This window comes from Trichosurus vulpecula, chromosome 8 (genome assembly GCF_011100635.1).
Source record: "Trichosurus vulpecula isolate mTriVul1 chromosome 8, mTriVul1.pri, whole genome shotgun sequence".
Lineage (NCBI taxonomy): Eukaryota > Metazoa > Chordata > Mammalia > Diprotodontia > Phalangeridae > Trichosurus > Trichosurus vulpecula.
In genome coordinates, this window is record NC_050580.1 from 161,925,500 (window position 1) to 161,947,938 (window position 22,439).

Below are 22,439 nucleotides of genomic sequence, written 5' to 3' on the forward strand. Positions count from 1 at the left end.
ATTATTTTTACTGCCTCTCAGGGATGATACATCTTTAAGGAAATGTTTAAAAGTAACTGGTATTCTCCAATATATGAGCAGAAAGTACAGGGATTCCTCCCTACCTCGTAAAATTGTAATATGTTTAATGTGTCATTACTCCTAACACAATAAAAGAAGTTGATTAAAAAAACTCAGAAATGCCACTTTGCTGGGGAGAAATTGTTTAATGCCTACACATAAGGTTTATGTGAGTGAGGCAATGGTCAGATATAAATCTGTTACAATGTATAACTTTTTTTTTTAAAAAAGTATTCACTGACTGTAAAATAACAAGATAAATGACTAATTAGGTTTACCTAAAACAAATTTAGTAAATTTCTTACTTCCGAAAGTGTTTCTTGCATACAAAAAACTACCTATGAGATCAAATGTGATCGTGAAAAACTTAGCTTGATATCACTACTTGAAAATATGATGTCAGCTGCCTTGATATTTTAAACTTTGGATAATAGTAGTTAACATATAATACCTTCCTTTCCCTTTATTTATCTCGCAAGTATCATTACTCATTACTGTGTGCATGTTTGCCTAAGGTCACTGTAAAATATTCATCACTTCATTTGTGGCTTGCCTTAAGTTAACTGGATACCTCACATTATCAACTGTAGCAGTGAGCCATCTGATTTTATTCAGGCTTAACAGCTGGCTCCATTATGATAAAACATACAGGAATATAAAATAAATAGTCTTTAGAATACATCAGAAGACTAAAATAAAATAAAGACTATTCGTTTATTACATGGTCTTTCTATTTTCTAGGAGTAAAATTATACAGAATTTTGGTTGGAATCCACCCCCGCCCATTTAAATCTTCCAAACCTTGTACATCAAATATTTTTTGGACATGAGCTAGGATTTGGGTTCCCAAATTTACGTTTGCTATGAAGATATATGGTGCATAATGATTTATATCTTCCATAATTCAAGAGAAGTAATGCCCCCCCATCAGAAATGATGTATTTTAGTATTTAAGTGAAAATTAGGGATTCTAGGTCCACTCCATTCCCATTAAAGTGAAAATTATTTTATAGCATTATTGACAAGTATCATATTAGTATGCCTTTTTTTTTTGCTCTGGATATATATGCAGAGAACAGAATTACTTCTTAACTTTACCTGATAATTCTTTTAAATGTCAGTTTGTTGTGTACAAGCCCATGATGAATTGCTGCTCTTAGGGTCTCTTTAAGTAATGAACTCGTCGGCAGATTTATCAACCCCGACTTTCATGAAAATTAGTTTGTAACAATTTAGGTTAACTGAACATATGTTTTCTCTGAATATTATCTTCTAAATTTCACTGCACTTAATTTTTACATTTTAAAAGTTCACTTATGAGAAAAAAGAAAGTAAGGGAGTTAGAAAGGGATAGATAAGGGGAATATGTTATCTACAGATGCTGGTATTTGAAAAGACAAAACTAGAGTAGGTGACAGAAAGTAGCAGGGTTTTGAACTCACAAGCCCTCTTGCCTATCATGATAGGCCTTAGTCACTGTCAAAACAAAACAAAAAAGAACCCTCCAAAGCCCTTTAGTGTTCTTAGTACTCAACCCATTAATAATGTTGGTGATTGTAGCTTCCCACTACACTCCTTGCCTAGCACACTGCCTGTCTTTTGTTATCTTTTGGGCATCTATTACAGGGTACCGCTCTCACCTGGTCAGAACCTGCCCCACCAACCTTTGCTTGTAATAACTAACATTTTTTCAAGGGAAAATTTTTACCTTGACTCCACTTCAGCCTCCTACATTGACATATTGAATTCACTCTCTAAATAAGCATTGAGTACTAACCAGTATGCCCAACAACATATGCTGTGGGTGAATTACTTTAATCTATATGGGACTCAGTTTCCAGGTCTATGAAGTGAAGGTAAGATATGCCAAACATAAACCTGGAAGGTGGAGAGTCAGCATAGTGTACTAGAAAAGACACTAAGACTGGAGTCACTAGCTGTGTGACTTTTAGCAAGTTACTTTACATCTCTTAATCTCCTATTGTGAAAAATAAAGGTTTGACAATGTCTTAGAGCCTTTCTAGCTCTAGCATTTTTATGCTTCTAGGACATTTTAAGGGAATTCAAGAGATTACCCAAACTATCTCCCTGTTATCAGTAGAACTCTAACAAACAAAATTGATTAAAAAAAAAAAGAACCCACTGCTTAAATGAGCTCTCCTCAAAGATATTTCCCAAGAGAAACATATTTACAACTTGATTATGGGAATCAACGGGAAAAAGAAAATTCACCTTATGAACTAACAGTTAGTCAAAAACCATCTTTGATGGAATAGATGTAGTATGTAAGCAAGGAAGACCAATAGTGTTTTAATACCTACATGCCTGAACTTAATTTTGTGTTTGTATTCTCTCAACATATATAATGTATTATAAATACTTTTTACCAACTACTGTTATTTTATCAGAACTTAAGTCTTGTTTCCTCATTTCCATATGAAGATACCATGAAACTGTGATCATAGATTAATACCATCTCTGAGTTAGAAGAGACTCAGGGGTCAAGCTATGGAATAAAATTTATACCCAAACAAGAATCCCCTCTACTGCATATCCAACAAGTGATCACCTAGCCTTTGCCTTAGATCCTCCTGTGAAAAGGAACATCCTATCTTCACCAAGGCAGAGAGAGTCTAATCACAGAATCTTGGGGAGTTATCTCCCCAAGCACTAAACTGCCTACATTAAGTGAAACAAAAATAGGAATGTGCTGTTCATGACAGAAGGAAGGAAACAAGAATTTATCAAGTGCTTACTATATGTCAGACACAGAGCTAAGTGCTTTTACAAATATTATCTCACTTAATCCTCACAACAACCAGAGGAGATAGATGAGGACAAGACTCTGCTACTAGGACTGACCAAGATTTTTAATTTAGGTCAGAAACAGGGAGGCTGGGGAAGAGACGCACCACCGGTGGATGGTTAGTTCATCAAGCATGGCAATAGTTCCACACACCCAGCCTCGCACAGACTTGGAGTTAGGAATATCTACCTCAGATATGTGCGAGCTATGTGAGCAAAGGCTAGTCATTTTACCTTTTGGTCTCACTTTCCTTATCTCTCGAATGGAGTAACAGTATCTACACCTCTGGGTGGCACAGTGGATAAAAGAACATTGGGATGGGAGTCAAGAAGACCCGAGTTCAAATCTTGCCTCAGATACTTAATATGTGAGTATGGGTAAATCATTAAACCTCTCTCAGCCTCAATTTCCTCATCTGTAAAATATGGAAGTTGAGTTTGATGGCCGCTGTGGTACCTCTCTGAATCTATACTCCCATAGCCGTATGGTTGTTGGGAAGATCAGATGAGACATTGTGCAGGCATGGAATCTTCTAAGCCTTACCTTGTTAAATCATCACAGCTACTTCTCTTACCAACCAATATATTTTATTTTTGGACTGACAGGAACAAAGCAAAAAGCTGTTTACGCTCCTATTTCCCACTCAGTGTTTCTCAGATTCTATGCTGCATTGTTCATTTTATAACAAGTTCAAGAATCCTAAGGCCAATTTCCTTCTTGGGGTGAAGGATTTAGATGGAAAAAGAAAAGGACATGGAGTTGTTTGATTCTGTGTCCAAGTAAAGCAAGGAAGATGTTTAGGTGTTATTAGCTAGTTTTAAGTGGTGTTTTATTACCATCTTGAAAATAGCTACTTGGTCATTATGAATAATAGCCTTATGCTGAGCAAATGGTAGGTAGTGCTGTCATTTATTTTATTACTTGTGTATCTCCTGAGGAGAGGCCAGACTGTTAAAGAGAAAAAAAAAGATCTTTCATAAAATTCTGGGTAATTGTTTGCAAACCAACCTGAATAGCTCATTAAAGCATCTATATGTACATGCATACGTGCAAGAAACATTTAAAAAAGAGTTTTGTAGTTCAATCTCTTCACTAGAACACAGGCTATTTTTACAATAGTTTCACATGAGAACAAAACCAAGAAAAGAAACTGATAATCAGTGAGAAATAAAAGTCACAAAAGTCCACTAGCCGATTGTCTGCCTGACCAAACTTCTGGGGTACAGTACTGTATTGGCCAGATAAGTGAATCCTAGAAGTAGAAACACAATTCACCTGAAAAGTTGAGTCTGCTAAAAGTGTATTTGTTACAAAGAGCTCTAAGTGTTGATACTTGAGTGGGGGTGAGTTCTGTCAAGTCATCTTCTCTTTAAATTAAAACTAACTGCTTTTCCAATAACTGCTAGTGTCATAAATACAAAAGAGCAAATTGCTTTGACCACAAATGACAATGTAGATGAAAGGATAACAGATTTAAAGCTGGAAGGATTTCTGAAGCTTTCTAACTCATATCTTTCACTGTAGGGATGAGGAAATTGAGGTGAAGTGACTTACCTAAGGTCACTCAGGCAGTAAGAATCAGAGGAAGGGATCTGAACTCAGGTGATCTGACTCCACTGATGCTTTTTTCACTGTATCACACTCTCTGCCCAGCTATGTATATCTATGTGTATGTATGTATGTATGTAAACATGGAAAATGAGAAAGAGATCCCAAACTGAGAGTACCAATTAAGAAGAACAGTTTTCAGTTCACTGGGGGCAGCCAAAGAATAAAGATAATTTATTGATGATGCTATAACATCGGTGAACGGAAATAAGAATTAATTTGCTTACTCAAAATTGTCTCCAAATGAATCACTGCCCTTCAATTTGCTCTTTTATTTAATAGGTATAAAGGTGGTTACTGGCGTTTGCTTTATGTCACAGTCAGAGGACCAGGCTGTGTCTATGCCTAGAAAAAACACAATAGAGGGAGGGAGGAGCTATAATCACCATTGATGCTTGCCTTTCTCATATTGCCAAGTGTGTCCTGTTCTGAGCGATGTTATGTTAAACACAACAGGGCCAATTAAAATTGATCATTGTACTGAATACAAGATAAGCCTTCCCTGTTAGTAGAATCGATAATGTATAAAAGCAACTCAATAAAATGCTACAACAGCAACCAAACTGTATCATATGAATGTGTTCACTCTTACTTTTGATTTGGAAAGGCTATTTTTTTTAATATGCTCACCTCACAAAATGAAATTAGCTTTATATTTTTATATCAGCAAGCTCCGCCCCCCCCCGTGATTTGGAACAGCCCTGTTGAAATTTTACAACCATTCTAATAAGAGTTCCAATGTTATGAGTTGCAGGATTCCAAGTGGAATAAAATCACCTTCATCTAACAGTAGCTATAATTTTCAATTTCCAGTATAATACATTCTTTTCTCTTTGGAAGTTCTGGTGATTACTCAAAATTAAAAATAGATTTTTTTAAATAGCATTTTTTATATTAAAAATACTTTGGCAGAACAAACTTTGTGGCAGGATCACAACTACAAATGGAATTGAGACACTGATTCCTTTCAAGTGTCCATTTTATAAAGTAAGTGCTATGTAATTAAAATGACCAAGACTATCACCAAAGAAAAGACAGAAGAATGTATCTCTCTCCCTTCTTTGCAGAGGTGAGGGATTATGGATGTGAAAAGTCACATATACTACCCAGCTTGACTAATATTTTGATTAGTTTTGCTGAACTGCTGTTTTTTTCTCCTTTTTTATTCATAATATCTTTAGAGCTATTCCCCACATATCTCTGCAAATAAGCTAAAAGAATTGTTTTCTCATATCTCTTTTGGGGAGTCATTTGTTCTTTATAATTTTGGAACCTTCTTTTTCTTTTAAATAATTAAATTTGAAATAATAATAATCTTTTGCTTTCACATAAGGAAAATTTCTTCCAATTTCTTTCCAAAGAGTCACCCTATATAATAAAAAAACTTTTACAGAAAAAATATTAGCAAAACCAATGAATAAATGAATACTTGTGTATCTCCTCCTGAGGAGAGGCCAGACTGCTAAAGAGAAAAACAAAGAGTCATCTCTTCATTCATGACTACAATGTAAATGAAGTGCTGTTTTCATTTACATGTAGTCAGAGGTACCACAGAGGCCATCAAACTCAACTTCCACATTTTGCAGATGAGGAAATTAAGGCTGAGGGAGGTTTAATAACTTACTCATGCTCACACATTAAGTATCTGAGGCAAGACTTGAACTCAGATCTTCTTGACTCCCATTCCAATGTTTTTTATTTTATTACTTGTGTAATGAAAAAGAGATGAAGCGTGTAATGAAAAAGTCTGAAAACATATGCAATGTTCTACAGCCATGGACTTCCCACCTCAGTAAAAAAAAAAACTAGGATCTGATTATCTTCTCTCTCTTCTGGGGGGCCATGCTTATTCTTTGTTATTTGGCAACATTTACTTTCAACTGTTAGGTGGTTATTGTTGTTTTCATTTACATTGTAGTCATTATTTACATTTCTTGGTTTTGCTTACTTCACTCTGCATCAATTCATCTAAGTCTTTTCATGCTCTTGTATATTTATCTTATGACAGCATAGTACTACTCCATTGCATTCATATTTCACAATTTGTTTAGCTACTTCCCCAACTGATGTTGTTTTCAGTTCTTTGTTACTATACAAAGTGCTGTTGTAAATATTTTGGTGTATATCAATGGAGACTTTATTTTTGTTAATAATAAGATATGTGCTTAGCAGTGGAATTTTTGGGTCAAAGAGTATGGACATTTTAAGCACTTTATTTGAATAATTCCAAATTGTTTTCTATAATGGTTGCACTAATTCACAGCTCTTGAGTGATCCCTTGTGACCCAATGTCTTGCCCCATCCTGGGTTCACAATCTCTTAAACTGTCTTATCATAAATATGTTCACTTTTGTTAAAAAAAAGCGGTAACCTTTCGAAGTCTTCTACCTCCAGAGAAGAGGTCTCCAAAGTTCAGGTACACTTCCTGTGAATGGCTGGAGTCCAAATCCAAGAGAACTTCAGCATGATGCCATAGAGTGCATGATTAACCAGTTGAAAGGTAGAAATATGGATCACATCCCACCATCTGGGCAACACAGTCGATTGATGGACTTTTCTCCAATGTAATCACATCTACCATTTTAGTTTCATGTCCCAGAATGCCATTCCTCTGATTCCAGAGCATCTTTTGGTTCTGGCAGATGTCCCTCAGAGGGTAGACCCTAAATGTCAGTGCAGTGACTAGTGAATGAGAAGCCTGACATTCCCTTTTTTGTTTTGGATAGGTTTGAGGAAGACTCACAGTATGAGCAGACAAGGATGGATTGTGACTTGTACCCCGAATCTCATTACATTATCTCTTCCCTCAAACCTTACCCTCTGAACTTCTCTATTACACTTCCAGTCACCCAGGCTCACAAACTTAATGTTATCTTTGAATCTTCACTCTCCCTCAATCCAAATATCCGATCAGTTAAGAAATCTCATTATTTTCATCTCCACATCTCTCCCATTTGTTGTCTTTTTCCAGTTACGCAGCGACCACCCTAGTTCAAACTATCATCACCTCTCAGTCAGACTATTTCAAGAGTCTTTCAATTGGTCTCTGTGTCTTAACTCTGTTCTTTCTCCAATACATCCAATACAGAGGCCAAAGTTGTTTTCCTAAAGCTTAGGCCTATGTTGTTCCCTATTCAATAAAGTCCAGTGACTTCCTACTGATTCTAGGATCAAATATTATTTCATCCTTATCTTATCCCTTTACATTTCTATTTTTCTGTTTCATAATACACATCACTTGTGTTTTATAGTATTAGTATTAATGTAGTACATGCTTTATGATTTATGATCACATAAATGTACACCTATTAGTTGATCACCTAAAGTGATCAACTTTGGTTTTAACTGATAGAGGTACAAAATCCAAAAAGTTTGGGGACTATTGGTGGGGAGTACTATGATTTCACAACTTGGTTTTGGGATACTCTACGTACATTGTCTCCAATGATCACCAAATTTCTGAAGAACAAGATTAATTTTAATTCACTTTTGAAAACACAGAACTTTCTGTAGATTGTGAGAAAGATATTGAAAAAATCAAGCAAATGACAAGAAAGTATTTATCACACAAATCCATAAAGGTTAGGAATGATAGGGAAACTAGCTGAAGCCTGCAATAAAAACAGATGCCTTGCCTGGATGTTCTTCACACTCACAACAGGGTCTTTCACCTTGTTATAATTTCAATGATATTTTCTCACCAAACTTAATAACACAGTTAATCATGTTTATCATCTTCCTAGCAAAAGCCAGAATTAAAAATCTTTTTTCTCCCTGGCTATTTTGATCTGTTTTTAAAGAAGTGGTGAGCAATTGTTAGCTATAGGAAGCAAATTTTTTCTATTCTATTTTTGTCATCTTCTATGTGTAGAGTTGCCAGAGACGTTGAGAGAACAAAACTGCATAGTTGGTAACCTGACAGGAACACCACAAGAATGGTGAAATAAGCAATATTTGTAAAATGACCTCAGTGCACAAATAAATTCACACCCAGGAAACTGGGCCAGTAACCATAGTGGCAAATCATCACCTTTCAACTGTTTTTTTTTCCTTTCCATGAAATGAAACACTACCCTCAGTTACCAAAGGATTCAGGCAACAAGCAATGCAGCAATTTAAATTATAGACATATGGCAATTATTGTATAAACTGCTGATTTTCAAATATATTTTGTGAAGTTGAAAGAAAAAGGAACACAATTAAAAATTCCCAAATCAGCTGTTGTAAAATGATAGGAACTATATCGTATACTTTACTACTGTTTCTGAAATAACTGATTATGTCGTCCCCAAGTAGAACAGTAAATTTCTTGAGGAAAGGGATTTCTATTCCTCACAACAAAGCATAGTACTACACACACAGCTGAAACTAAATTAATACTTATTGAATAAATGAGTGACAGTTACTATCTGGTATACTCAGAAAATATTCAATAGCACTGTATATCAAATCTAACAAATGAATTGTCTTTTAAAAGTTTGTTTTTTAAAAGTTTATAAATTGATTCTTTGACTTTTGAAGCACATTTGCCCATATACACTGGATTAAAAATGATGGTTTAATTTTAGAAAGGCTAGTCCATAAAATTCATCTTATTATAGTTTAATTGAGTTCCATTACTAATGATCCCAAATTCTAGATCCTAGTAGAAGGATTTCTTTCCCATTTTCTGAGTACAGACAAAGTTATAGGGAAAACTTTTAAAGAAGCAAATTCATCTTTCAACACACCATTTCAAACAGTTATCAAGCACTTATTCTATACAAGGCATCATGATACATTTTCTGGATAATTACATTCTTGTTGAGGAGATAAGGCAAGTACACACATTACTAAATGTGTCTATGGGAAGTGGGGGGATGGGTAGTGAAGTTAATCTATTCCTGGCATGTGGGACTCTGTACTCAAATGCAGGGAGATAAGAGAGGGCAGGGTGAATGACCCAGTTAAAGCAAATTCGTTTCAATAAGACTATCACATAACCTCAGAGTAAGAAGAGATCTCAAAGGGCATCTTTTCTAATCCATATGTAACTAATAGTCCATCTGACAATATCCCAAACAAGCAGTCATCTAAATGTTCCTTCCCTTGTGAATAAGAGGAAACCCACTACCTCTTTAGACAGTCCATTCCACTTTTGGACAGCTTTAAAATGAGATGTCCATACTTGAACACAACACTCCAGAGGATGATCAACCAGGGCAGAGCAGAATAGAACTATCACCTCCCTCTTTTGGGAGTACTATGGCTACTTTAATTGATCCTAAGATTAAATTGGGGTTTTTTGGCTACTATATCACATTGTTGGCACATACTGAATTTATAGTTCACTAAAAGCCCAAGGGCTTTTTCACATACACTGCTATCTAGCCATGCATGCATCCCTTATCTTAAACTGGTTAAAGATGATTTTAAAAAAATTCAAGTGTAACATTTTACATTTATTCCTATTAAATTTCATCTTATTACATTCAGCTTAATATTCTAGTTCACTGAAATATCTTTGCATCTTGGCTGTCATCCACTATATTGATTATTCTTTCAAGTTGGACATTAGTTACACATTTATTAGGTATGCTCCCTCTATTTCTTTATCCAAGATTGATAAAATTATTAAACAGCACAGGACCAAGAACAGATACTTGGGGCATTCTACTAGATCTTTCATGTTGACATTAAACTATAAAGAAGCTTCTCTTTGGATACAATCACAGAGGCAGTACCAAATTCTACTAAAAGTAATGTTGTATAATCTTTATCTCTCCATCTTGTCTGCACGACGGTATGAGTAACTTTGTCAAAAGCTTTGCTGAGTTTAAGAAAAACTATTTAAAATAGGCTAGTGTATTATTAGTCTAGTAACCTCATCAAAAAAGGAAATAAACATAATATGGTAAGACCTGCTCTTGATGAAGCCATGCTGGTCATCTGCTTATTTGCTGGTTATCGGGAGCACTGTTTCTTTACCTTTTTTCCCCCACTCACCATCACTTTAATGATATTTTATAAAAATTTGTGAAGAATTGAAGTCAGTATCACTAGCCTATAACTTAAAAATTAGTTCAAAATTTACCCTTCTTTTTACCCCTCTTTTTACTCTCTTCTTCTGTGATCTTTTAAACCTCATTGATAGCGGCTCAGTGATCACATGCATCAGTACTGGTAGTATCATTAAACATATTTTATCTGAGTCTATTGACCTGAATTGATTAAAAGGAATTGGGTGACCATTTACCATTTCACTAATTGTCTTTGACTGTCTACTCCGTATTATCCATTTTTGTCTATACTCATCCAAAAATAATTTTTCTTGTCAGAGATGACAAAATAAGTTGAGTAGTTTGGCTTTCTCTCCATTGTTTGTTATAATTATCCCATACGCTAGGAGGAGCAGTTCCATCCCTTTTTAATCTTGTTTTCCTTAACAGCATTTGAAACAAAACTTTTTGTTGTCCTTATTTTTCCTTGCCAGGCTAAACTCATCCTGAGCTTTAGCATTTCTGACACTCCTCTTAGAAGACTCTGCCAAACTCACTTGCAGTTACTTCTATCTTCTATAGATGTTTTTTTCTAAAATCTAAGTTGATTGATGAGTTCCCTGGGCATCCTCATCAATCTCTTTAGACAGCTCCCACTTTTCCTAGGTATATGAAATGAGGTTACAAAAGTTGGCTGGAACTAGATCATGGAAAGCCTCAAAGGCTGCCTATTTTATTTGGTTGGCAATGGGGAGCTACTAAGGCTTCCTTTTTTTCTGTCTCAGAGACAGACCAATACACAAGGACTTCCATATGAACAAACTTGCTTAACAATCAGAGTTGGATTCCAAGAGTCTATTGGCCTGCTTAGTGGATTCCCTCTCATTAAAGGTCTTTTAGCAAAGCTTGGATAGTCACTTGGATATGTTATAGAACTAGGCATTCCTGTTCAGATATAAGTTGGACTAGATGGTCTGAGGTCTCCTGCAATTTTGAAATTCTGATTCAGTTTTGGATATGTTGGCTTTGAGATTTGGGTGGGATATCAGCTTGAAGATATAAATATGGGACCAGAATTAAGAGTCCGAACTGTGGATTTGATGATCATTAACAAAGATGATCATTGGAGCCATAGGAGTAGATTAGATAGATGAGGGGGAGACAGAATAAGACTATTAAAGGTAGATACAATTTTTGGAAGACTCTCCTTTTTCTATAGCCTTTTCCAACTTGGTAGTATTTCTCTTTCCAATCCCCTACACACCCACTACACTTATACTGCTCTAGTACCCTAAAACAGGACTATCCTAACCCAGAAGCTTTCTAAAGTGCAAAATTATCTATCTTTCATATCACTAATCAAAATTCCTTTTCCCTCAGGAGACATGGTTTCAGTCATGAACATCTTGCTAATGAAATTAATTTACACTATCGGACAATGAACAAGTATTTTAACTATGCATCTATTATATGCCTGTGCTAGGTATTGGGGGATAGAAGTACAGAGAATGAAACAATTCCCACTCAAAAGACTGCATTCTAATGGAGAGACACATATATAAATATATACAATGTAAATGTAAACGTAATAAATTATAAATACAAAATATCCAAGTACAAAGTAAGTTTGGGAGGGAGAGCCTTAGAATTTGGGGAGATTAAGAAAGGCTTCAAGTTGAAGATAGTGCTTAAGCTGCATGTTACAGGAAGAGAGGAAATCTAGGAGACAGAAGTAAGAAGGGAATGAATTCCAGGCATGGGGGATGGGCAGTGCAAGACAAGGAGATAGGGGATGGAGTGTCATATGTGAGGAATAGAGAGGTTAGTTTGGCTACATTGCAGGGGGTGGGGGAGGAAAGAAGTAATGTCCAATAAGGTCAGAAAGATAAATTAGGGCAAGACTGTATGAGAATCTGAAAGCTAAACAAAAGAGTTTACATTTTATCCTAGAAGCAATAGGATGCCATTGGAGTTGACTGAGTAGGGGAGTTCCGTGGTCAAAACTCTTCTAAAGGAAAGTTATTTTGGCAATAATGTACAAGATGGACTGAAGAAATGATAACTTGAGAAAGGGAAACCAATTAGAAGAGCCAGTTACGACAATCTAGGTGAAAGATAATAACTGTGCAAATGGAGAGTTGGGATCATTTGGGAGAAATATGAAGATAAAAGTGGCAAAATTTAGTAAGTGATTGTTTTTGTGGGGTGAGAGAGAGTGAGGAATTGAAGACTGAGCTTATATGCCTGGGAATCTGGAAGGATTTCAACAAAAGTAAGGCATTTTGGAAGAGGGGAGAGTTCAATAGGAAAGATAAAGAGCTCGTTTTTGAGTTTAAGATGTCTTCGGTTTGATCAATGTGACACCCAAATAGAGCTTAGATGATGAAATATCTGACAGAAAAGTAATATACTGAAGATGGAGAATGAAGCAAACACTTTTTGGACATGGCCACTGCAGGAATTTATTTTATTTGACTACATCTAGATGCTGAGGGGAGTGGGGCAGGCAGGGGAGTGAAAGCAAAAGAAAATAAATGATTGTTTATTGAAAAAATAATTTTAAATTTAAATTTAAACATATGTCTATGGGGCATTCATTTTGAAATATTATACATATTAATGTGTGAACAACTGATGGCCATTCATAGGAATGTGTCTTATAAATAATAGGATAGCTATTAGCTCAAACGAAGTTCTAATTGGTAGAATCCAGCATTATAATAAAGTGTAGTTAAAAAGTCAGGCATTATTCTAGAGAGCAATTTGGAATTATGCCCAAAGGGCTATAAAAATGTGTATACCCTTTGACCCAGCAATACCACTTCTAGGACTGTATTCCAAAGATATCACACAAGTGGGAAATGGACCAGCACGTACAAAAATGTTCAGAGCAGCTCTTTTTGTGATGGCAAAGAACTGGAAATCAAGGGGATGCCCATCAATTAGGGAATGGCTAAACAAATTGTGCCATATGAATTTAATGGAATAATATTGTGCTATAAGAAATGAGGGCCAGACTGGAAAGACTTACATGAACTGATGCTGAGTGAGTGGAGCAGAAGCAGGAGAACATTAAATATGATTACAGACACATAGTATCTGTAAGGACTAACTCTGACAGACTTGGCTCTTCTCATCAATGCAAGGTTCAAAGACAGCTCCAAAAGACTTACGGCAGAAAAAGCTATGCACATCCAGAGAAAGAATTATGGAGTCTGAATGCAGATTGAGGCAAACTATTGGCTCTTTTTTGGTTTTGTTTTTTCTTTCTCATGTTTCATTCCATTGTTTATAATTCTTCTTTACAACTGGACTATTATGTAAATAAGTTCAATGCAAAGGTATATGTAGTACCTATATGAGATTACATACTGTCTTGGCAGGTGGGAGGGGGGAGAGGGGAGGTAAGGGAGGGAGAGAAAATTTGGAACTTAAAAGCTTGTGGAATTGAGTATTGTAAGCTAAAAATAAAAATACATTTTAATATAAATAAATAAAAAGTCAGGCATTGTGGTAAAAATATAATTTTGGGGAAGAAGCCAACCATGTATGCAGGAAGCTCCTTAAATTGTTCCTGCTTTTCAGTGCTTCTCCCTTGTTTCCATTTCTAAACTGAGATTTGCTGCAAAAGTTCCCCATTAGATCCTATAGCATCAACATCAGAAAGTCCAACAGCAAAGACTGGAAGCATCTTCTTGTCTGTAATCTAAAGACAGCTCTTATGTTGCTACTCTTTGTAGGGGTGACAGCTTGACCACAGAACTTCAGAAATGATGGTGTTTCGGAATCATTTATCTAAAAATTGGAAACTGGAACAAAATTTATAAATTTATCCAATCTCCAACTGAACTTGAGTTTTAATATTTCTACTGAATCATGAATTCAATTCCTTCCTTTCACCTAGCCTCATCTCAGAACAAGAAACTAATGAATCAATTAGAACAAGAACATAAGCATTATATATTTTTAAAATTAAGTTACTGCCACAAATCATAATGTGGAAATATTCTCTAATCCAAAATGGGATTTAAAGTGTTCAAGCATGAACAAACAACAAACAAGTTGGTTTTGCTACCAGAAATTACAACCTATACAGAGAAAACACTTAATTTGAGGGGAAAACATTTCTCTCAAATTTACTGTCTACTCTTCCAAATGAAACTGCATCATGGTCATATATTTGATATGGAATGGTACAACAGAGTTACCTGAGCCATAATTTTACATTAAAGTTATAGGAGTCTTAGTTCTATACCATTGTTGTACAGTGAAATAAAGAATGAAGTCTATTTTTTTTAAATTGGAAAAAGTGAGAAAGAAGTCCCTGAGATTTTCTCAAATTAGAAATGACAATTCAGAAAAGTTAACTTTTTAAAAAAAAACACACCCCCTACTTAACATCACAGTTGTTTATACAAACATTACAGTAGGTCAAATGGCAAACAGTTTTTTTCACTAGCTGAAAAGTAGCTTGGGATGGATGCCAACTACGACTGCTTCCCAAGATGACAGCTCCTGATGGACTAATAAATAAAATATCAGTAATATGTTCATATGTCAAAGAGCAATGAAGTAATGGCTTATTTTAACCAAGTGACATAAACATGCTTTTAAAGGGGCATTACAAAAGGAAATTAAGCTGTTCTCTTTAAATTTGACACCAAATGTAAATCTTTTACAAACTCGTGAGTGTTGTTTTCCTTATTGAGAATATATATTAAAAAAAAGATCGAGCTTTTTCGCAGGTTAGGATCTACTTCTCAAATCTACTTCTCAAAGGCAGTTTTTTTTTTTTTTTGTTTTCTACATAGGTAAAATCCTTGAACTAACACTGAGAGAAGTAAAGGGAAAACCAAAAATCTATTCCCAAATGTCTGAATTAATGATATAAGGAGATCATCTTGTGCTATTATTTGAAAGATGAGAATAGTTTGGATTATCTTGTTTTCCTTTTCACATTTTATTTAAATGCATTATATCACTACAGTTTAGATAAAGAATAAGCATCTAAGAGAGGGGAAATGCTATTTTTTTTTCAAATTGTAGGCTCTTCAAAGGAAAGGAAATGAGATCTTCTGAAGGATTTTTTTTGGCAGGAGGAGGGAAAAGGGGTATCTGCTGATATACAACTAAATATCTGGAATTTCTAACTTCAGAATAAATTTATAGAACTTGTGTCATGCTCTATCAGTTTCATAAAAAAGGAAATTCTTATCTACTGTCTTATAATTGCCAGAGAACTTCAAAGCTCTCAAATCCCTACAAAAGGGAAACAGTCCAGCTGCTGTACTCCTGGTATGTCTGCAAATGTGGCAACTGCAAGGCTGAAGTGATGCTATTGCAATGACAATTGTGAGAGATCATGTTGCATGTGGGACTGTCACAGTTCAACAGGTTGTTGAGACAACTTCAAGCAACATTCCCTGATAGGACGCTGCAGGTGAGGATACTTGCCTGTGCCTTCAGCTTGTCATGCACAGCTAGCCCTGGGCCTACCACTGAAAGGTCTGTCCTAAGTTTCTGTCTGCTTCCTGAGGGAGATGCCCCACTATGGGTGCATGTAAAGAACTTAAAAGAGAAAGGTCTCTGGGATGGGCAGGAGAAAGGTTTTCTCTGTTCCACGGAGCAAAGATCCCTTCTCAAACATAGAGAATAGGATTCCTCAGTAGACATGAGAGATTAGGGAACAAGAATAATTCACATTTATATAGTGCATTATAAATCTTAAATAATTGTACAGAATAGTTAATGAAAGTACTAGCGTCATCATCTCACACCCAGGCCTGGCCCCATGTCCAGCTCAGGGCTCATTATACAAAAAGAAGATCCATAACAACTCCTGAGCTCCAAGAGCCATTTCCAGACACATTTTGGTTCTTTACATAAGGGATCTGGCAGGAATGGAGAATATAGGTTGGCCCTAGGCAACATTTCAAAATAGAGGAAGATGTTTTTGTAAGGAGGGTGGTTGGAGGCATTCGGGCTCCTGAAATTGCTTTCCCAGCTGACATCTCTCCTCCTCTTAAAATGATCTCTCCCTTGATCACAACCAAAACTTCCATTGCCTTAGTATAATTACTAGATTGTGAACGCCAGTGAGGGGAGCAACTAAGTCTTTGCATCTCCCTCAATCTCTAGTATAGTGCTTTGCATACAATACGGACTTATTAAGTAATTAAGAATCTATAATTTTGTCAATACGGAACTCTCTCCATTCATGGTCATTACAATCTATAACTTAGCAGTTAAGTCCTAGGGAGTTGGGTGAGGCAGATAGAGGATAACTAACTTGCCTGGGGTCACAGTGCTATGAAATGCCTGAGGCTGGGCTAAGCCTATGTTTTCCTTGCTCAAAGAAGAATCATATAGAGACCTGGAGTCAGAGGATCTGAGTTAAAATCTTGGCTCTACCATTTACCTGTGCAACCCTGAGCAGGTCACTTCCCCTCCATGAGGCTCACCTATAAAATGAGGGGGTTGGACATAAGAACCCTTCAAGCTATCTCTTTTATGTCTTGATTGCACACAGCTGGAATTACCTGAACATGGTACTTCTAGAAATTCAGCAAATATCAACACCCTTTCAGTTGATGGTGAGCACTGAACCTTGTATATTTTTCTTACTTTGCTTTGTGACCTAAAATTCTATGTTAGGATTTGGCAGAGCATCAGAGAGCTTCACTTTCGAGGTATGGTCTCATATTGTGTACCACATAGCAAAGGAAATCCTAAAAACTTCTAGTACAGTGACCATTCCCCCTGCCTGATGTTTTCTAATTTTCAACTTTTTAAAGACATCACAAATAGAATTATGCTCCATAACATTTTATATTTTGCAAATGGTTGAATGCATTCACCCCAACCCTCTAGGGGTGTTAGTCTGAAGAGCAGACTGGAGCTACCTCAAACAAAAGGAAGCTAATTGGGCAGATGTGATCCATTAGATCTCAGGGTCTTCACAGTTTATTCAGGCTGGATGTGAAACAGATTTTGAACAGACAGATTGCAACTTCTTTCAAGGACAGGGACAGTGTACCATATTTCTATTATGTCCACCTGGTGCAAAAACATAGTGCTAGAAATTCAACAAATTCAACTGAAAAGTATTCACCGTAAACAATACATCACATGCTGAGGACACAAAGATGAAACAAAGCTTGTTGACTGCCTGACTGAAAATGTATGGTACTTGTCTTCAGGAAATTTATATCTTAGTACAGGGTTACTTCAAACAAAGTCTTATGACAAATAGACAGTAACTAGGATATGAGTCCTTCTGGGGTAAGGAGATGTCCAAGTAGAGTGACAGGACAGATTCAAGGAAGGAGAGAACATACAAACATTCCACATAGGAAAAAAGGAAAGGGACTACAATGGGGACCAGACCAATGATGTCACAGGTTATGTAACTCTCACATAAGTAAATTCCTTCTGCTAATACAAGTTGCCACTTTCTCTGCAACTTGTAGTCTCAGAGGTACCCAGAGCAGTGAGAGAGTAAGAGCCATGTAGAAATAGAATATGAACGCAAGAATTACTAGCTTCAAAACTAGTTTTCTATTATACTAAAATGCCTCTAAATTAAATTTATTTGTTGGATTGAAATAAAATGAAAGAAATTTCTATTTTGTTAAGAATAAGGCTATTTTTAGTGATAAGTCAAAAAATGGGATACAGGACTGAGGGCATGCAGGGGTGAGGAACCTGCGGCCTTGAGGCCACATGTGGCCCTCTAGGTCCTCAAGTGTGGCCCTCCAAATCCAAACTTCACAAACAAATCTCCTTAATAAATGGATTTGTTCTGTAAAACTTGGACTCATCAAAAGGCTGTACCCAAAGACCTAGAAGATCATACGTGGCCTTGAGGCCACAGGTTCTCTAGCCCTGGAGAGTGGATGTCATTCCAATACTACTTCCCTGAAATACAAGTCTCCACAGTCTGTGGAAAGGAGTTTAACATGAGGAAATGAAAATCACAACTGTCAAGGGATTCAATCAAGTCCCTAGGTATACCCTTACCAATTAAAAAAAAAAACACATGGCTTGTCAGGTAGCAACATGAACAAAGATTGAGAATAAGATATAAGTTTCAAAAGGAATAAAGAGATTAAAGAGAGCTAAACTTCACGTTCATGACACTGAGCAGATCAGATGATTGAAGTATTATATAAATGAATGATTATTTCCTTTTGAGGTTAAAATGAGTCCTTGTTTATTTTAGCTTATAAAATGTTCTCAGATACCAAATGCTCTCCCTCTGAGTCTCAGTCACATACTTAGAAACTGTATATCAATATCTACTTACTAATGTATTTCTATTTCATCTTGTAAATTCATAAATAGCCTAATATAATATATATAGAACAAACCTTTGGAGCGTCACGCACGTCACATGAAAACTACACAGAGGTAGAGACTAAAGATCTCTAGTAAACAGCCTCAAATATCTTTCAGAAAACTTAAAATCAAGCTTTTCTATACCAATGTTTGCATTTACAGATGATTATCCAGATAGTCATTGGGAAGTGGTAGAAACTGTATCTGACAAACTGTTCAAAACTAGCCTTGCTTAGGCAGTGAAAAATATCCCTCAGGGAAATGGGATCTCTGACAGGTTCTACAAACTTTATCTTCACCTTTGAAACTGGACACTGGGGTTTTCCTCTGACATATTTTTTTAATAGTTTGATCCATTAATTAACATGGGGATCTACTCATTTATCACCAATTTATTAGAAAAGAAAAATACTTTTTTACATGAAATAATAATAATTATTAAAAACAACAAGTATTATGTGCCAGACACTGTGCTAAGAGCTTTACAATTATTATCTTGTTTGATCTTCACAACAACTCTGGGAGATAGATGCTATTACTATCATATCCATTTTACAGATTAAGAAACTACTGAGGTAGACAGAGGTTTGTATAACAGGGTCGCATAACTATTAAGTGTCTGAGGCTGGATCTGAACTCAGGTTTTCCTTTTTCCAGGTCTGGTGCTGTATCCACTGTGCCACCTAGCTGCTTCTGCTTTGCCTAATGAGATAGGAAAGGCAGTTCCGTTCTCTAACTTTTTCTTTTTCTGTTTCACAATTCCATAATTCCAGAGGTTTGAACTGCACTTTTTTTGGGGGGGGGGCAGATTTGTAGAGGTAAACATCTTTGAAACACTACAGGATTCATAAGAACTCAGCTTCCCTATCTACTTTTAAACTGATTTCCCTACCCATAGGTGAATTAAGGAGCATAAAAAATGATTCCAATTTCTACAAATGGTACAGCTAATCTAAACTCATTACTACAAGAAAATACTTATGACAAGTCATTGAGTCAGAGAACAAATGGATAAACTATCAAGATTCAGGGCCACCAAATGTTATGGGTTCTGACCACTGATAGCATCATACTCATTTATTCAATCTATGAACCTTAAATGGCCAAAGCATAGTCTCTTCTCTATTTTCTGTTCTTTGGGGGCCTGTCTTTTTTTAATAAATAGGCCAACAAAGATTTTGCTTATATTTTTTAAAATCCACATTGTTGATCATATTAATTAAATCTTTCCTACTGTGTGCATTATTGACCTTCGGAGCTATTATCTTTCAAGGCAATCCATTATGGCCCTAACTAGACATATTAAAAATTGTTATGCTGTCACAGGTTAAAAAATGAGTGTGCATGGAGGGAAAGCTGGATCTTTACAACTTGCTGGGTGATTTAGGATTTATTTTTCTTTACCAAAATTTTCCACAGCTTTAATGCAATATTGAATAGATTTTGCTCTTAGAAATTTGTCATAAGGACAATATACATCTTGAGTGAGTAGATTATTTTTATTATTTTAAGTTATTTTATCTTGGTAGCTAGTCATCTTTTGTTCCTTTTTACTGCTGCTCAGAATAAAGGAAGAAAATAATATTCTTATACTGGTACGTATCTATTTTCAATCTGTAGGCCTATTTTTATAGCTTAATTAAGATACATATGATGCTTATGGTAACATTAGTCAGTAAGTAAGCATTTATTAAGTGCCTACTACGTGCCAGGCACTGTGCTAAGTGCTACTTAAATCATTACATAAATACAAACAATGCTTCTAACAACTTTTTTTTTACACAAAGAAAAATGGGAAATTAATTTCATTGAATGGCCAGGGGATAAAAGACCACATCATATTCAGCAGTTTTCATTTCAACGTCCATCTTAAAATAAGTATAAAATAGCAAGTGACAATATGTAGCTCCTTTCTATGATACTCTTCTGCAGTTGCTGGACTGTTAAAATTTGATTCAAATGACTAATAATAACAATGGCATACAATAGGTAATTATTAAATATTTTTAAGTATTTGTTACTGAACTGATGAAACATTTTATACTATCAACATTATTTATGAAACATCAAGCATTTTTATTGAAAAGAAAAAGCAAGTTGCAGTCAAAAATTACAAAATTATCTTTTAATCACCACTGGGCTTTAAGCATTTTCCTATTTGTAATGAGAACAGTTATAATTATTATGTGGATTTCTAAGTACTTGCCTCATGGGGAAGTTACAACATCAGTGTGTGTGTGTGTGTGTCTGTGTGTGTCTGTGTGTGTATGTGTTATCAAGATACATACTTATATTTAAAGACCCTATCCCTCTTCCTAAGAAAAAAATCTTAAGTGTCTTTAAAACACTTTAACATCTTTAAATACGACACTTTAAAACTTCCAGCACCACTTGGAGGATCCCCAGAATGAGAACTCAGCTATACATTCTCAGGAAGGATAGTATCCTCCCTAGTTTGGAATATATCAGTAAGCCTCACAGCAGATAAACATAGCTTACAGCCAGAGAAACTGACAGACTGCAACAATGAAGGAAGCTTGAGATTTAACTGATTCATCTTAAATAAACTTCTTAGCAAGAATAAATTGCTTTTTAAAATAACACAATGCTGCTCAGAATTAGATCACTTTATAATAATAATGAAGAAGAGGAGGAGAAGGAGAAAGAGAAAGAGAGAGAGGAAGAGGAAGAGGGAGAAGATGATGAAGAGAGAAAAAGAAAGGAAGGTGAAAGAGAAAAAGGAAGAAGAAAATGGGAATTAACATGAGAAATTGGGAAGAAAACGGGAATTAAATGACAAGAATTAGTATTCAGACAAGTATATTGTCTTTGAGGTAGGTGGGAGGGCAGTCTCTTTCCATACAGTCTCTGGGAGAAAGAAAATTGGGGTTGGATTGGTCTTTGGTAAAATTTACAGAGTATAGGAAATTTGTCTTTGCTTCCTTTTCATCTCTCCTTCTGAACCCCTCTCCAATTTGCTGGCCACCAGCTTCTCCCCTCAATCTTGATTTATTATATGTTCAGTGTCCTCATGCTACCTTCTTACTCAAAGCTGCTGTTCCTAATTTACAAATGTTAAATTTAATATGTAATGTATCTCATATTTATATGACATTTTAAAGCTGATAGACCATTTTCCTCACAATGACCCTTTATTAAGAAAGCAAGGCTCAACTTAGAAAAGTTAACTGATTGGTAAAGGATCACAAAAAAATCACAAAATACCTAGGGAGTGTTAGAGCCAACAAGTGTCCAGCACTCATTTCAAAACACCATGCTGTTGTGCTAATACGCAAGATGTAATTAAATAATCATCTTGCACTTGTTCAAATTCGTAACCATTATCTAGTTTGCCTCTTGACAATTGGTTCCTTAGGGGAAAGCAGCAATCTTCTAGTTTTCCATTGGTTCTTTCAATAAAAATATATTACGTGCCTTCTGGGGGAAATTCAAAGATAATGGTATATGGTTCCTGCCCTTGTGAAGCTTATAGTCTTGGAAGCCCTAACACCACCCTACTGAGTCCTAAAGCACTTGGCACAGGACTGTATACACAGTAAATACCCAATAAAAGCTTTCTGAATGAAGGAAAGAGCTTCCTTCTCTTCTGACAATTTAGCAGGGTTACACTGTTTTGTGATGCCACTTTA

The 22,439-nt window shown here is 35.7% G+C and overlaps 1 protein-coding gene across 3 annotated transcripts in view; it reads right to left on the bottom strand.

Moving 5' to 3' along the window:
• TCF12 (transcription factor 12) overlaps nucleotides 1-22,439 on the bottom strand; it is a 424,142-nt gene that overhangs the window by 167,817 nt on the left and 233,886 nt on the right. The window lies entirely within an intron of this gene.